The 18,084-nt window shown below is 39.5% G+C and overlaps 1 protein-coding gene across 1 annotated transcript in view; it reads left to right on the top strand.

Moving 5' to 3' along the window:
• Positions 1-1,201: 1,201 nt before the first annotated feature.
• tmem121aa (transmembrane protein 121Aa) overlaps positions 1,202-18,084 on the top strand; it is a 65,099-nt gene continuing 48,216 nt past the window's right edge. The window contains exon 1 of the mRNA XM_041265465.1: positions 1,202-1,502. The gene's annotated coding sequence lies outside the window, so the exon portion shown is untranslated. The remainder of the gene's footprint in view (positions 1,503-18,084) is intronic.

The following is an 18,084-nucleotide window of genomic DNA, read 5'->3' as shown; positions in this document are numbered from 1 at the left end:
TATACTTCTTTCAGGGAATATCAGTTCCAGGTAAACTTTTGTTTTAATTCAGTATTTATCTATAATATATATATTATATATATAATATATATATATATATATATATATATATAATAGATATATATATATATAATATATATTAGCCACAGTGGAAAATCGATGCACTAAAAAAAAAACATAAAAAGAAACATGCAATAGAAGGTTCATGCCCCTGAATATTATATTAAGTATTTGTATTTGTATCCCCAAACACTAAGTGATGGCAAGTTTGAGAGGCACCTTGTCTTGCCTCTCACAAGCAATAGTATCACTGGTCCCAGCACTGCATTTGAAAAGATTACATAAGTCAAGAACTAAAATGCGTCAGCACAACAGAACAGTTTGTACTAATATTTCATTATTACAGATAGGATGCAGAACTGACCAATTCAAAGCCAACAAGCTGTATAGACCATACTAGGCAGAAAAGACAAATATTATGGGCAAAAAAATTTTATGCAAAAACAAGAGAACACACCACAGCTACAAAGTACACACACACACACACACACACACACACACACACACACACACACACACACACACACACACGTACATACATATAGATTTCTTAACCTGACAGACTGTCAACGGTTTGCCCGTTACAAATTAAAATGCGCAATTGTGGCTGTACCAAAAAACAAGCCTGAATTGTTGCATGATTATTGGGCATGCATGTTATTCCTCTAACTCTAACGCTTGTTGTGTTTATTTCCTGTGAAACCTTGTGAGTGACAGGAGGTTCCGAGTGTACTATCCGTCCAGAACTATTTAAACCCCTTAGCCCTTCATCTGTAATGCAATATTGAAAGTCTTGGCTCTATGCATTGACCTGTCCGCTTCTCTCTGATGATGGTCTTTTCATACAATCCACAGTCTTAGTGCAGAGCAGTTGAATTGGGTGCTTTTGAAACGTCTTACAGCTGTGGCGAGAGAGTATGAGTCTCTCTACATAAGCAAATTGCCAATAAATTATGCGTTCTTGGAAAGGGGGTAGGAGAGAGAGAGAGAGAGAGAGAGAGAGAGAGAGAGAGAGAGAGAGAGAGAGAGAGAGAGTATCGCAGAGCTGCCGTTAAACGAGAGAGAGAGAGAGAGAGAGAGAGAGAGAGAGAGAGAGAGAGAGAGAGAGAGAGAGACTCAGTATCGCAGAGCTGCCGTTAAACAGAGCTGGGAAACTGGGAGCTAGTCTTATCTCCTGCCCCAAGAAGGGATACAACGCCAACATGTGGGGTCTACGATTGTAAAACGTTATCCGGATTTGCACATTTACACACTGCTCTGTTATTTAATTTTGTGACGGATAGCTTTTGCGGTTGTAGCACAATGTACGCCTCGTTGCCAGCACTGGATTGCTTTTCCAGCAAAGCATTCAAAGACTGGATTAAAAAGAATGCAGGTTCCTAATAATATATACCGATAGAGGGAACTGGATTCTAATACCTTGGACAGCTACCCGTTGACAGGTAGGCGTGTATTTTTAAATAGCGGCGGCGGTTTGGAAAGAAGCGTGGTTTTACCTGTGTGTATGTGTGTAATCCCTTGTGAAATAACTGATTCCAGAACTGATTCCGACAAACTTGCACTGATAATACAGAACACGATACAGTGGGTTCAATTAATGCTTAACATAGAAGCCGTGCACTTAACAAATATATGTGCGATTTGTGTTTCTGAAGCCGGCCATGGGGGATACTTGCACGTTTGGGGATATTGAGATATAGATAATGATATATATATATAATTATATATATAATATATATATAGATAGTACTATACTATATATATATATTATAAAGGGAACCAGTGGCAATTCTGTTTTGAGTCTGAATACCTTTGTAACGAGAAACTTGTCATTTCAGTTTTCTTTTAGCAGTAGTGTGCACAGAACCCCAGTTTAACATCCACAACAGCACAACCCTAACCCACATCAGCACATTTTCATCAGACGGGATACAGAATGTAGAGTATTCCCAGCTACCTAAGGCCTAACTACACTATTCATTAAATAAAACCAGTTATTAAGGGGTCACAATTATTAAATAAAACCAGGTTATTAATAGGTATCATAATTAATAGATATACAATAATTTAGTATGAGAATATATATATAGATAGTATAAGATTAGGATGATATATATAACGAATAGTAATTATGTATAATATATATATAGATATCAATCATTTTAAAATGCTCTTTGACAGTCATTATTTTAGTTCTGTATGCTTTGACTGAACTATTAACATCCTCTGCACATTTTATCAAACTAGTAATAATACTTGTTCTTGGGAGGTTCTGCGCCTTATCATTCTCCCATAGGTTTAATCTGTTTGCACTTACTGCATTGGGCTTGTGCCCACAACACTCTTTCAACCTGCTTCCAAAATGTAGACAAATATTGCAGCAATATTCTCAGACAGGATAAATACTGCAGCAATATTCTTAGACAGCCCTGGAACCCCAGATCCTTTGTAAAAATAATCTATGGCAATCTGTTGAACTCGCAATGCCCTGACATCACCAGTTAAACATAAATACTGAAAACCTGTCTTTTCTATGATCTGCCCTTTTGGTTTGTGCAGTAGGTCTATCTGTCAAACCACTGTTCATTTATCAAACTCTATCCACCTCCATGCCTGTTTAGCTGTCACTTTTCCATTTCTCTTGCTGTCTATTTAAATTCTCAACATTTATTTGTGTGTAATTATCTCATGCCCTTTTTTACAGCTAATTTAAAACACACAGTAGATTACACAGGGGTGCAAATCATTTTTAAAAATTGATGCTAAACTGTTTGGAAAATTTAGCACTAGAGATCCTACTGGTGCTAAATGATCAAACCCTGCCCTAATCAAGCCATCCTCACAACTTCCCACACAAACCTTCTCTCCTGTGTAAACTAACCCAGTTAAATTAGAACTAAACAAGGTTTAAGCCTTTGTTTATATTTTATACTTCAATTCAGAATATGAATATTTCAAATACAACCCTAGAGAATTGCTACAGATTTGGTTACTGCTTCCTGGTACCATATCACTTCCTGTGCTCAGTTTCACCACAATGGTTGCTGCACAGGAAGTGATTAGAGAGCAGGAATGCACAATTTGATTTTTGTATTTTTATTTGCAATGTTATACTTGATAATTCTGTATTAGTTTAGAGTTTAAGGGGTAGATGTACTAAAGTGTTGCGTCTGTCACAATCATTGCATACTAAACAAACTCAGTGCTGTTAGCATCATTTTAACTAATGCTTTGCAGCTGCAGTTCTTGTTTGCTCTTTAGCCTTAAATGGATGTGTAATTCTGGCCATTCCTGCAGAAATTCACAAAAACAGGGTTGATGCAGTACAAATGAGGGATCAGAAATATTGTAATGATATGTGTACAATGCAGTAGCATGATTTATTTTGTGTTACCAGAAAGCTAAAATAAAAGGTGCGCTAGGTATTAATTTGATTTTACTCCTGTACTGTATACTGTATATTTATATTTTTATATAATGTAATGTGCAGCCCACCCAAAACACATTAGTGTTATTTCAGCACAATGATTTGTGTTTAAAATAGATCGAGAACTATAAATGCATGTGTGTGTGTGATTTTATTGTACTGTTTTTAAACCCGACACCTCCTTATGTCGGGCAAACGTGTCCGTTACGTGAGGAGCAACTGTATGATTATGAAAAGCTTTTTGGGGGTGAAGGTTGGGGCCCCACTTATATATATATATATATATATATATATATATATATATATATATATATATATATATATATTATATATGGGCACAAATGATTGTATTGTATCAGTTCGATATTCAGCAGAACAAAATGAATTGTATCATTCGATATTCAGCATGTTCATATGCAATTCAGTGCTGTACACATATACTTTATACATAAATCCATGTTGCAGTCATTTATAAACTTGGATTGATGACTTCCTATAATGCTTGTTTTTTATGTTTAAACTTTCAAATATGTTCAATCCTAAAGTTTAAACATAAAGGAAAGAAAATTGAAACAACCATCCTCTAGTATAGAAAAAAAACACGAAAAAACTAATGATCTTCAACACACGAAAAGGGGGACCAGTGCTGTTCTTCAAACAAGATGAAAATGAATTGTAAAGCATTGGTTAACCCTCCTGCTATCTCCAGGTCTGTTATTCAATGCTGTCATGCAAACTGGCTTTCAAGTGGTGCCACACTTTTTTAGATTTTATTTTTCAATGCTTTTTAAAGAGGAATTTACAATGTCAAAGCTTTGCCTACATCTTTTAAAAATTAGCAATCTGTTTGGCTTTTAAACCTTTGGATTAAGTATTCATTGCCATACTTATATAGGTAAGTACACTGGGGATTTATCTTGGGGGAGATCTGCTGACAACAGCATAGCTGTTATACAAGCACACAAACCAAGCAAGTCAAGGAGCAAGTGGTGGTACTGCTACCCCTGCAATACATGGAATACATGGACTGGTCCAGCACCCCAAAGTGCTACAATTATAAATCCAGGCTCATTTGGGTATGCTTGAGCAATTGTGATTTTCAGTCTGGATTTAACACAAAAGAGGCAGTATTACATACCGTACCCCAGGTTGTGTAATTAGTAGTAACATCTGCTTTTGTTTTCCTTGGCTCAGACATCTTTGTTGCAGGATACAAGGTTTGCTGGGTAACCCAGGGCTATGGGTCCTACAGATGTTTCTTTCACAACTGTTAAATTGGACGCTCATTAGACGCTCAATGTTAAAATTGAAGTAAAAAGCTTTTCTGTTTCACACTGTGGGTTATTCTGTTTGTATAGTTTTTTTTACTATACAGTGCTTTGCGGTGACTGTGTTCTTAAAAATACTTAATACATCTTTTAAATGTTGTGGTAAAATATGCAAACCCTTGCCAGTATTTTAAACAACATTTTTTAAGAACTGTGTTTCTAAAATCTGAATAGAAAAATAGAAATGTCATATTTTGACACGTAAGTGAGTAAAACACATGAGTGTAGCATTCAGTTCTCGTAGTGTTTCAGGTATTGTAGTAATTGTTGCATTGCTTTAGAGAACAGCTGGGAGTTAGGGGAGCTGCTGTGAGGTAATGATGAGTTTACATATCACCTTTGTTTTAATCAGATGTAGTCATCTTTTTCTGTGGAGCAAAATTCACATGTTTCTCAAAAAGGAAAAACATTTTTAATGTTACAAACAACTTGTAAGAAACAACTTAGATAGACTTGAAGCAATTACATTTGTATTGCTAATAGTTTAGAACCATGAAAAGTAAGTTAGTTTGGGAAATAGACATTTGATCTCCCAGCAAGTAGCCTGCAGCAACCATTATCAGATTGTATTCAGTGGCAATGCTGTGTACAATGAACGACAATGGTTCAGATTAACAGCAGCACAGTGACAGATACAGTGGTATGAGACACTCGTAAAATAGGTAACATTTTCAACTTAACACTGTACTATACACTGGTGAGGAGCTAATCAGTACTGGTTGAGTGTGCTGTATGTCATCGTGACACGTCTCAAACAAACCCATTTCATGTCAGATACCGAACTTTATTCTCAGTATCGGTAGGGTTGACAGCAGCTGCTTGTAAAACCATTCTCTAGTCAATTCAGAACAGTAACATCACAATGGTCCACAATCCACAGCCACTTCTCTTCGTCAACCTTTTCTCTAGAAATTCTGCAAGTTAGATTTTGTAATGTAATACAGTTATAGGACGGTGGACGCCTGGGCATTGGAATGTGAACTCAGGGTTAGTTTTGGTTACTGTCGTTCACTTCACAGACATTCACTGTCCTTTAACCCCACATTCTGATGACAGGGCTGCATGAACATGTATACACTGGGAAGTTATTGCAGTATCATTAGCATATTATGCCATTGCGCTGCCTCAGCGTTCCTGGCAATGCTGCTGTCTGCCAGGGTTTCCTCAGGGTACTGGGCTGGTGTTATAATGGTATCCAAAAGCTATTTTAAAAGTATTGTATGGGGGTACACCTTCGTCTTTGGTTTGAAAGCCGAATGGAGAATCTGCCAGTAAGGTAATATTTTTAGCTATGATGTTTTCTCTGTGTCTAGAACTGTGATGTTTATTTACTGTAATATTGAGAAAATATATAAAGGTAAACTTCTATAGCACCTCTTATTCATATTCATAAACTACAGAAAGAGATCCTCGTGTTAGCTTTGATTTAGGAAGTACTAGAAAAGAATTAAAAAATGAAACCAGTGTTTACATTATGTCAATAGCAATAAAGGTCTCCCTCGTGCATTCATCCCAGGCTTTGTGTTCAGGAAGCAGACTAATTTATAGTTGGGGCAATGTAATGAGTGGAATACTGTAGTGATCTGTGCTGGGATCCCTTGTCTTAGCGCATGCATCTTAACAAAGCATGTCACTGATAGGCTGATTTAACCCACACCCCCTTCATTTGTTCCCCCTGGAGGGGGATTTGTTTATTTAGTTTTCATCCATGATGATTGGGATTGACTGTGCCTCATGTGGTCATTTTAATGAAAGCATAAAGCAACTCATGTGGTCATTTTAATGAAAGCATAAAGCAACTCATGTGGTCATTTTAATGAAAGCATAAAGCAAGTGCAGTTGATTTTTTGGGGTATTTTTGTATGGTTTTTACATGTTCGCTTTAGTCTAATCCATCTGGTCTTATGTACATTTGCACACCCTCCTATCTTTCCCATATAAAATGCTTTAATTCACGTTGATATTACAGCCACTTCTCGATTTATGCGGTAGATGCATTCTTGATTAATGGACGCGTAATTCAAAAACACGTAAATCAAACTTCATTTCCCCATAAGAAATAAAGGAAATGGTAGGGTTTAGCGGAAACGCTCCCTCAAAACACATTCATACGTCTATTTCCTTCACTGTGTTTTATTTTAAACTGTGCTTATTTGTTACTGACAATAATAAAAAAAGCCTATCTAATATAAGAAAATAATTACTATACTGTTTTCAATAAAAACAGACAAGTTAATAAAAAGATATGCTATGCGAACAAACAACAACAAAATTCTAACTCCCACAATGAAACAAACAAGAAATTGTGGAATGATGTGGACTTTAATAATACACTCTAACATTTACTCTACAAAAATACATCTTAAAAATGCCTGAAAACCTATCTGCTTTTTATTTACACCCTTGGCGTCTTTGACGTCACCTCCCTGGAGCACATGGTATGCATTCCATTGTTTCAGTCACGTCACCTCCTCCCTGGAGCACATGGTATGCATTCCATTGTCTCAATCACATCACCTCTTCCCTGGAGCACATGGTATGCATTCCATTGGTTCAGTCACATCACCTCCTCACTGGAGCACATGGTATGCATTGCATTGGTTCAGTCACGTCACCTCCTCACTGGAGCACATGGTATGCATTCCATTGGTTCAGTCACGTCACCTTCCTCCCTGGAGCACATGGGTATGCATTCCATTGTCTCAATCACATCACCTCCTCCCTGGAGCACATGGTATGCATTCCATTGTCTCAGTCACGTCACCTCCTCACTGGAGCACATGGTATGCATTCCATTGTCTCAGTCACGTCACCTCCTCACTGGAGCACATGGTATGCATTCCATTGTCTCAGTCACGTCACCTCCTCACTGGAGCACATGGTATGCATTCCATTGGTTCAGTCACGTCACCTTCCTCCCTGGAGCACATGGGTATGCATTCCATTGTCTCAATCACATCACCTCCTCCCTGGAGCACATGGTATGCATTCCATTGGTTCAGTCACGTCACCTCCTCACTGGAGCACATGGTATGCATTCCATTGGTTCAGTCACATCACCTCCTCCCTGGAGCACATGGGTATGCATTCCATTGTCTCAGTCACGTCACCTCCTCCCTGGAGCACATGGGTATGCATTCCATTGGTTCAGTCACGTCACCTCCTCCCTGGAGCACATGGGTATGCATTCCATTTATTCTCACCAAAGCTGAACAGAAAATAAGGCCTCCATCAGCATCTACTGGCAAGCAAGCCATGAACAAAGAAATGCATGGTCCCTACCCTTCCTGGCAGTGGCAAAAAACCATTCAAACTCACACTGGAAATGATCCGGAGCAAAAAAAAAGCAGAGGCTAACAGCAGAAAGACATCAGTGAAAATCACTGTCAAGACTGTAAGTGCCTAATTAACATGATAAATGCCATTATATAATGAAATGATGGGATTCCAATGTTTTGTGATATGTTGAAATATCATAATGGTGTCGGGTTAGAGACTCTCCACCTATGACATAATGCCTTATAACACCCACAGCTGAAGGAAAGAAAGGATAGCTAACTGACAGAGGAAGGCAGCACAGGAATTCAGCAGGGACACAAGCCCTGCTGTGTAAATAGTGTAGTGTGTGTGTGTGTGTGTGTGTGTGTGTGTGTGTGTGTGTGTGTGTGTGTGTGTGTGTGTGTGTGTGTAAATGTAAATAGTGTGTTTGTAGGTGAAATAGTGTGTGTGTGTGTGGGGGGGGGAGGGGTTAAATAGCGTGTGTGTGGAAATGTAAATAGTGTGTGTGGGGGGATATAAATAGTGTGTGTGTGTGTAATTGTAAATAGTGTGTGTCTGTGTGGGGGAGGTGTAAATAGTGTGTGTGAGGGGAATGTAAATAGTGTGTGTGTATAGGAATGTAAATAGTGTGTGTGGGGGGGAATGTAAATAGTGTATGTGATGAGTGCTTGTGGATGAGTGTGTGTGTGATGTGTGTTTGTGGATGAGTGTGTGATGAGTGCATGTGGATGAGTGTTTGTGTGATAAGTGTTTGTGGATGAGTGTTTTTGTGATGAGTGCTTGTGGATGAGTGTTTGTAGGATGAGTACTTGTGGATGAGTGCTTATGGATGAGTGTTTGTGGATGAGTGTTTTTATGATGAGTGCTTGTGGATGAGTGTTTGTGGGATGAGTGCTTGTGGATGAGTGTGTGTGTGATGAGTGTTTGTGGATGAGTGTGTGATGAGTGCTTGTGGATGAGTGTTTGTGTGATAAATGTTTGCGGATGAGTGCTTGTGGAGGAGTGCTTGTGGATGAGTGTTTGTATGATAAGTGTTTGCGGATGAGTTTTTGCACTGTGATTTTTGTACTGTTTTGGAGAACTTGGTCATTAAAGCCAAATGCCCAGTCTGACTGCTGAATTGCTTTGTTTAACCTTTTATTATGGCCCTTCTACCTGTTTATTTGTTCCTATTTTTGTGTTTGTTTTGTTAAGAAATGTGCGACCAGCTCTTAAACTGCAGCTTTCTGCCTCTGGGTCTCTTTCCTGCTGGTAACAGCCTGAGCCGTGACGCTGCCCTGTCACATGTTTTAAAAACATGCTTGGAGCCACAGCCACTCATCATTGAAGCTGGTGGGCATTGTTTATCATACAGCTCTCCTGCCCATCTTTAGATGACCTCCCATTGATTGCTGTCAAAGTGTTGGCTCATGAGGGAGGGGCACACTTAACACTAGCTGAAACCAGTGTCATTTCTAAATAGTATGTCACAATGCTTTATTTAAAGCTATTGCCCATTTATTTCATGATTTATCAATCTTAGATAATAATGCATCACTGACAAACCTCTAGAGTGAATCAGCATTCACAAAGTTCACAAAGGGTAACATCATTTGCTTTACAAAGTGCTCCCTATCATTAAAGACCAAGCATTACTAGTCCTTCAGGGGAGACATCATATGAAGATATCCTGAAACTAGAGATGAGATGATAATGGAAATGTTATATCACCTTTATCATCGTTAAAAATGTATCTGAGGAAATCAGAAAAAGCAAGGGGCATTCAGAGGGTTAGAGAATCAGGGGATTTATTGGTGCAGACAAAAAGTTTAACAGCCCATGTAGCCCAAGCTATAATATTTTAAAGGACAACTGTGTTGTGCAGTAGGACTGCACTTTCACTAACACACTTTGTCTTCTTGACAATATGTTTAATAACATTAGTGGCACTGGCCACACTTTTTAGATAGTAAATCCAAAAAGCTACACTTTGAAAGCTGTTTGGTTTGTGTTTGATTTCAGATACCCTCAAGGTACATGAGGGTAAAAAGGCTTTTTAAAATAAATACGGTACATTTTGAATTTGACAAACCCTATTAATGAAACTACTGGTGATTTAAGGATCAGAGATGGAAATCGAGGTGTGTATTCAAGAACTCATTCAGTTCGAGCAAATACTTGTATAGTGTATCTTTGTTGCTTACAGTACACAGTATTGTGAATAGTGACACCATAAAAAACTATATGCCTTCTACATTTTCTACATATTGTATTTGTGTGTATTTAATACGCTAGGATGCACATTCTCTTCTCAAAAGACTCCTAAAGGATGAATTTCTCAAGTAAGGTGATTTTTAGAAATGACCTCTGAAGTTGTGAGTTAGTAAATGGAAACTCACAGTTTCAGAAAGGACAGGAATACAGCTTCACCCTGTGCTCGTTTTTTGTACTATTCTGCTTCACAAATGATTCTCTGAGTACTTTCAGAGGTGTATCTAACAGTTGAAAAGGGGCATCACAGGTACAGATTAAAACCTGAGCGCTTCTTGAAAAGATTCCCATATCTGTAGAATTTACAGGTGGGGCTATGGTCATCTAAAATATCATCCAAAGCAAACATCTCATCCCAATACACCTCCAGTAGTGCCAGAGGCCCACAATCCAAGTAGGGAACCTTTCTTAGCTATAGAGACTGTCAAGATAAATGTGGTATGACTGTATCACTTCACTGGCTATTATTCATAAAACAATGGGACTAAATTGTTAACACGTAGGGAGTGGTATAGATATATACCACTAGTGACTTTACCACATATATTATATATATATATATATATATATATATATATATATATATATATATATATATACACTGTGGTAAAGTCAATAGTGGTAAATGTGCCAGTTTTAGAATGGTGAAAACATTGCTCCCCATTTAAAGTGTAATGACAGCGGGTGGACAAGTAGGGGCCCTCAGGCAGCTGAAAATCCTTTTTAATAACCAAGTTTCCCAGAAACCTCTGAGGCACTTAGCCTACAAATGAGGAACAGCTGTGTACCCTTGTTTTAAATGTTCACTGATTGTTAATGGTGTGTTCATTGGTTGAAATGTTTGAATCACAGGGATAGAAGCTGTCCTTTGTTCAAAGACTATGGGGGTGCTAGGGAGGCGGTTGTAGTGTAAAAGTGTGTGGTTTTGGAATCGTGATAGATGTAAGTGAAAAACTTATCACCAATCGTATTTTGTTGCAGGTAAACAACTTAGCCATCCTGTATTAGTTAGGGAAGCTTTCTATGTTAGTTAGTACTTCAAAGTGAAGTTAGGATTTGTTTGTTTGTTTTGTTTTGTTCACCGTGCAAATAATAAAAATCACTGTCCGTTTGGATCTGTTCTAAAGACTCTGACCGGTTATATTGAACACGCCCAGCCTGCCTGGCTACGCTACCACAGTGTGTGTGTGTATATATACAGTGGGGGCTGGTGACTGTTTTCATTGGTAAGACACTTGGAACAGAGTGAGCACGCGCACAAAAATGCGCGTGCATGAGTGCACATTTTTGTGCGTTTGTTATTTTAGCAAATATGTTTAGATGGAGAGAGCATTTTTCATTCAAAATTCACACTCATATTTCATTCAAAATATGAGGATATGAAACACATCTGTATCAGCAGTTATCCTTACAAATGACAGCACACAATGATATTTCTTGACAGATTATATTTATTTGGCGGGCTCGGCCTAATTCTCAATCACAAACAGACTTTAGTGTAGACATAGCCTATGGCTATAATGGCTCAAACAAATTGAAGAAATAACCATCCATGGGTGATCGTCAGCACTATAACTCCTCTGCTGCTCGCTTCCAGAAATCTGACAGTATCAGTATCATGATTACGTAGCTAGCTAGCTACTAGATAGCTGTCAGCTGCCCTGATTAACTCTGTTTAACTAGCTAAGCCAACCAGTCACCTAACAAAATTAACTGAAGACTGCACACATAATAGTGAATTAGTTCAAATTTCTTAGCTACTCAGTGAACAAAATACAAACAACAAAACACATGCACAAAACAGAACACTTACGAACTCTGGCTCTGCTCGTTCCCAAGCTAGCCAGCTTCCTCTTAAGGCACCGCTCTGTCAGTGCCTTACCAAGCCAAGCATTGTCATGGAAACCTTCCCATTCGAGCTCATTCTAGTTGCTTGCGTGGGTAAGGCTGACCCCTCCCAGTGCCTTACTAGATGCACTGCGCTTGCGTGAAATCTCAAGGGATTGCAACGCTCTCAGCCTAGCCACTGATAGCCCCCAGTCCAGGACAGCGAATAGCGCTAGCGGACGTCGGGTGTTTTGAAAGGTGATATTCATTCAGAGCAGTTTCATTGTATTTGTTTAGGCAAAAAAAAAAAAAAAAACTGGACAAATTAATGGTAAGGCCATGCCTAACCTGCCTATAGTGACAAGCAGCCATTATGTATATGTTAATATATATATATATAGTAAACGATCCTTCGCACTCAGAGTTCATTGCCCCTTTAAAAGCAGACCCAAGGACACGGAAATTGATTTTTCAGCACTTATGCGCAATTTTAATGCACAAATGAAAACAAAACAAACAGAAATAAACAACTAACTCCCTTTCGGAGCTATAACTAAACACAGACTGGTCCCTCACTGACCACAGGACGGCTAAGCCGTTTACCTGTCAAACACCAACACACAAAACTCACACGGGCTTCACACAATTCCTTCTTCTGATACGACTACTCTCACACACACACACACAGTCGGGCTCTTCTCAGCAGCCCCGATCAGTCTGGCTGCCTCTCTTAAATACCCTGCACCTGGCTCTAATTTATAATTATCACCAGGTGCAGGGGACTAACTAAATCATTAAACAATTAACCTGTTTACCCACAGTGCATTCTCACATGGATTTAGCAGGGAGGAATTTTAACCCCCTCCCTGCTATCTCACAATTTATATATATAATATATATATATATATATATATATATATATATATATATATATATATATATATATATATATATATATATATATATATATAGTGACAGAGTGGGTTGTGGGATGTATGGCAAAGTATGTAACAATGCATACATAAGTAATAGAATGAAAACAATCCTGTTTCCACAATAAACAACTATCTGTATACTGAGTACTGTGTGTAGTGGGGTAAAATGGCTGCCGGCTAAAAGACTACATTTCCAAGGAGGCCACGGTCAAAGCTGTATCCTGTTAGGGCAGGGTTCTGCCGGTATAAAGCCAGCCCCAAATCCAGTTCAAGAGAGAGACTACCAGGGGGAAGGTTGTAGAGGGAGAGAGTTTCTGAAAGATTTCTGTAAGTACCCCGGAAGAAGTTACTGTATGGAATAGTTGTGCTTTTGGTAAAGATTACACTATGTAACACAATTTTTGTTCCTGGGTAGTAAGTATTATTTCCTATATGCTTATGCTTAGGAATCCCAACCCCCTCCCTGCTATCTTACAATATATATATAGTTGTAGTGTGACCGATGGCCAAGGCAACCCACAGTAGGAAATACGCGAAACACAGGAGTTGCAGTGAAACGCCATAGCGTGTGTTTATTAAGTACAGTGGCAAAACAAAAAAATAAATAAACAAACAAAAACCTACTCCAAAAGGAGTGCTGACTAACCACCAGTCCCTATCAAGCCAGGACAGCTAGGCTGTTTCCCTGTACAGAAAACAATTGGTAACACCCACCGTGTTTTTTTTTGGTTCCTGGGTAGTAAGTGTTATTTCCTAATTGCTTATGCCTCAAAAGTATAGAAAATGGCTATTATTCCCCACAAACTTTGCTTTTGTGACCAGGACAGTGATATTTTGAAATTTACCTATTTTCCAGATAGATTCAGTGCTAAGTAAACTTGGAGTAACTTCTAGAACTTTCTAGAACTTTCCGGTAATATAAATAGTAGTATAAAAACAGGGGCCTTAAGCCCACCAGTTCAGTTTAGTTCCAGCTGCCTAAGTGGATACATATCTGCATTTTTCTGAGATGGCATCAAGAGGCTGCAAGCATCCGGCAGACGCATTTTGCTATGTCTGCGGCCAATTTTTCAAGACAAGCGCAAAAAAGTACTCTGTGGAAGCATCTGCTAAGATGTGTGAGGCCTCAAGGCATATTTCGGCATGTCTGTCGGGGATCAAGACAAACCCTGGGCACCTCATTTCACCTGCGAGCACTGCAAAAAAACTCTAGAAGGTAAGATGGACAATTGTTGCTAGGAATTTTATTAAGTACAGTGGCAAAACAAAAAAATAAATAAACAAACAAAAATCTACTCCAAAAGGAGTGCTGACTAACCACCAGTCCCTATCAAGCCAGGACAGCTAGGCTGTTTCCCTGTACAGAAAACAATTGGTAACACCCACCGTGTTTATTTTTGGTTCCTGGGTAGTAAGTGTTATTTCCTAATGGCTTATGCCTCAAAAGTATAGAAAATGGCTATTATTCCCCACAAACTTTGCTTTTGTGACCAGGACAGTGTTATTTGGAAATTTACCTATTTCCAATGAGAAGACAGGCGAATTTGTGTCTTTTCGTTCACATAAAGTCCGAAAAAAACAACATATGAATCCAAATGAACATGTATTTATACTAAAGTAATACAAAAATGACTACAAAAGATTTAGAAGTGAGTAGTTTTTTGAGATTTACGATTATACTGTAAATCACTTTCACGAATCAGCCCCCAAATGTAGTCTTCCATCATGTTCTCGTTATACTGTCCTTGGTAGCGGCGTTCTAATTTCAGTATATCCTGGTGGAAGCGCTCACCTTGCTCCTCCGAGTATGCTCCCATGTTCTCCTTGAATTTATCAAGATGAGCATCAAGGATATGGACTTTGAGGGACATCCTACAGCCCATTGTGCCGTAGTTCTTCACCAGAGTCTCAACCAGCTCCACATAGTTTTCAGCCTTGTGATTGCCCAGGAAGCCCCGAACCACTGCGACAAAGCTGTTCCAAGCCGCTTTCTCCTGACTAGTGAGCTTCTTGGGGAATTCATTGCACTCCAGGATCTTCTTTATCTGTGGTCCGACGAAGACACCGGCTTTGACCTTTGCCTCAGACAGCTTAGGGAAGAAGTCTTGAAGGTACTTGAAGGCTGCCAACTCCTTATCTAGAGCTCTGACAAATTGTTTCATAAGGCCCAATTTGATGTGCAGTGGTGGCATCAGCACCTTCCGGGGGTCCACCAGTGGCTCCCACTTGACGTTGTTCCTCCCCACAGAGAACTCGGTCCGCTGTGGCCAGTCCCGCCTGTGGTAGTGCGCCTTGGTGTCCCTGCTGTCCCAAAGGCAAAGATAGCAGGGAAACTTGGTAAAACCGCCTTGGAGACCCATCAGGAATGCCACCATTTTGAAGTCTCCTATGACCTCCTAGCCATACTCATCATACTTCAAGGCGTCCAGCAAGGTCTTGATGCTGTTGTAATCCTCTTTGAGGTGCACCGAGTGAGCCAGGGGAAGAGACGGGTACTTGTTACCATTATGGAGCAGCACGGCTTTGAGGCTCCTGGATGAGCTGTCAATGAAGAGGCGCCACTCATTCTGGTTACAGGCGATTCCGATTGCTTCGAACAGACTGGTCACATTGTGGCAGAAGCAGAGCCCATCTTGACGGGTGAAGAAGCTGGAAAAAGGTTGGTGACGCTTCCTCTGATCTGCGACTTGCACACTTTCATCCAACAAGTTCCACTGCTTGAGCCTAGACGTCAAAAGCTCGGCATTGGACTTGGTGAGACCAAGATCTCTAATCAAGTCGTTGAGGTCTTTTTGGTTGGGGTAGTATGGGTTTCTCTCCTCAGCTCCACCTCTGAAATTGTCATCTGGATCTACAACGTCTTCCTCGCTCTCTGACTTGCTGCTCTCTTCTAAAGACGGCTGCTCTCTCTCCGGAGGAGTGGGTACGGGGAGCTCATGGCAGTGTGGCACCGGGGCGATGGATGAAGGAAGGTCCGGATACGTGATAGCAGGTGCATTCTTGCCAGTCCGACGTTTGGAAGGGTCCACCATGCACAAGTAGTAGTTGCTTGAGTGGTCAGTGGGTTCTCGCCAAATTCTTGGGATAGCGAACTTCATGGCTCTCTTTTCCCCTCTGTACCATCCTACAAAAATACATTTATTTCACCCATGACTAATGTGTAAGAGATTCTCGCAACATTTTTCATATATGATATATTTTTTCAATAACATTGAAAATTGTAAAACATTTTAAAATTAAAAACTTTTACAATTTTAAAAATTTTAACACATTTTATAACATAAAATTCCTAGCAACAATTGTCCATCTTACCTTCTAGAGTTTTTTTGCAGTGCTCGCAGGTGAAATGAGGTGCCCAGGGTTTGTCTTGATCCCCGACAGACATGCCGAAATATGCCTTGAGGCCTCACATATCTTAGCAGATGCTTCCACAGAGTACTTTTTTGCTCTTGTCTTGATAAATTGGCCGCAGACATAGCAAAATGAGTCTGCCGGATGCTTGCAGCCTCTTGATGCCATCTCAGAAAAATGCAGATGTGTATCCACTTAGGCAGCTGGAACTAAACTGAACTGGTGGGCTTAAGGCCCCTGTTTTTATACTACTATTTATATTACCGGAAAGTTCTAGAAAGTTCTAGAAGTTACTCCAAGTTTACTTAGCACTGAATCTATCTGGAAAATAGGTAAATTTCAAAATATCACTGTCCTGGTCACAAAAGCAAAGTCTGTGGGGAATAATAGCCATTTTCTATACTTTTGAGGCATAAGCAATTAGGAAATAACACTTACTACCCAGGAACCAAAAAAAAACACGGTGGGTGTTACCAATTGTTTTCTGTACAGGGAAACAGCCTAGCTGTCCTGGCTTGATAGGGACTGGTGGTTAGTCAGCACTCCTTTTGGAGTAGATTTTTGTTTGTTTATTTATTTTTTTGTTTTGCCACTGTACTTAATAAACACACGCTACGGCGTTTCACTGCAACTCCTGTGTTTCGCGTATTTCCTACTGTGGGTTGCCTTGGCCATCGGTCACACTACAACTATATATATATTGTAAGATAGCAGGGAGGGGGTTGGGATTCCTCCCTGCTAAAACATGTGAATATGCACTTTTGGGTGAACAGGCTAATGGGTTTTAATTGTGTTAATTGTTTTATTGTTTAGTTAATCCCCTGCACCTGGTGGTAATTGCAAATTAGAGCCAGGTGCAGGGTATTTAAGAGAGGCAGCCAGACTGCTAAGGGCTGCTGAGGAAAGAGCCCGACTGTGTGTGAGTGAGAGCAGTAGTACCAGGAAGGTTGTGTGGAACGTAAGTTTGAGTTGTGTGACAGGTGAACGGCTTAGCCGTCCTGTGGTCAGTGAGGGACCAGTATCTGTTTAGTTAGTGCTCCAAAGGGAGTTAGGTGTTTGTTTCTGTTTGTTTTCTTTTCTTTTGTGTTCATTAAAAGTGCGCGCAAGCGCTATAAAAACTCCATTTTCTGTGTTGGGTCTATTTTAAAGGGGCAAAGAACATATATATATATATATATATATATATATACATATATATATATATATATATATATATATATATATACACACACACACAGCAAGAGTAAGGGTGGGGATTGTATTGCCCATTTTTCCTCACTCAGACCCCTTACTTATATGTTAAATATTTTAACGAGCAATCCGGCTCACAAGTTCAGTGGTACCTTAAATATGATCCATTTATTTACAATGCTGAATGACTGGGTGGAGCATTTGTTCTCTATTGTCCTTGGCAGTCAGCCAGAAACCTATTTTTGATAAAATGCAGAGAAAATGTAATTCCGCATTGGAAGTAAGTGGGTCATATTTGGGGTACCACAGCACTTGTGGGAGACTATTTTGTTTTCAGGAATACTAAGACATTTATCGAGCAAGTAGTCTGAGTGAAGTTATCTGGCAACAAACTCCTCATCCCAGCTGTATTGCTTTCCTAGAAAAAGGAGAACAT

Source organism: Polyodon spathula, chromosome 12, assembly GCF_017654505.1.
Source record: "Polyodon spathula isolate WHYD16114869_AA chromosome 12, ASM1765450v1, whole genome shotgun sequence".
NCBI lineage: Eukaryota > Metazoa > Chordata > Actinopteri > Acipenseriformes > Polyodontidae > Polyodon > Polyodon spathula.
This window is presented reverse-complemented; position numbering and strand designations above follow the sequence as displayed.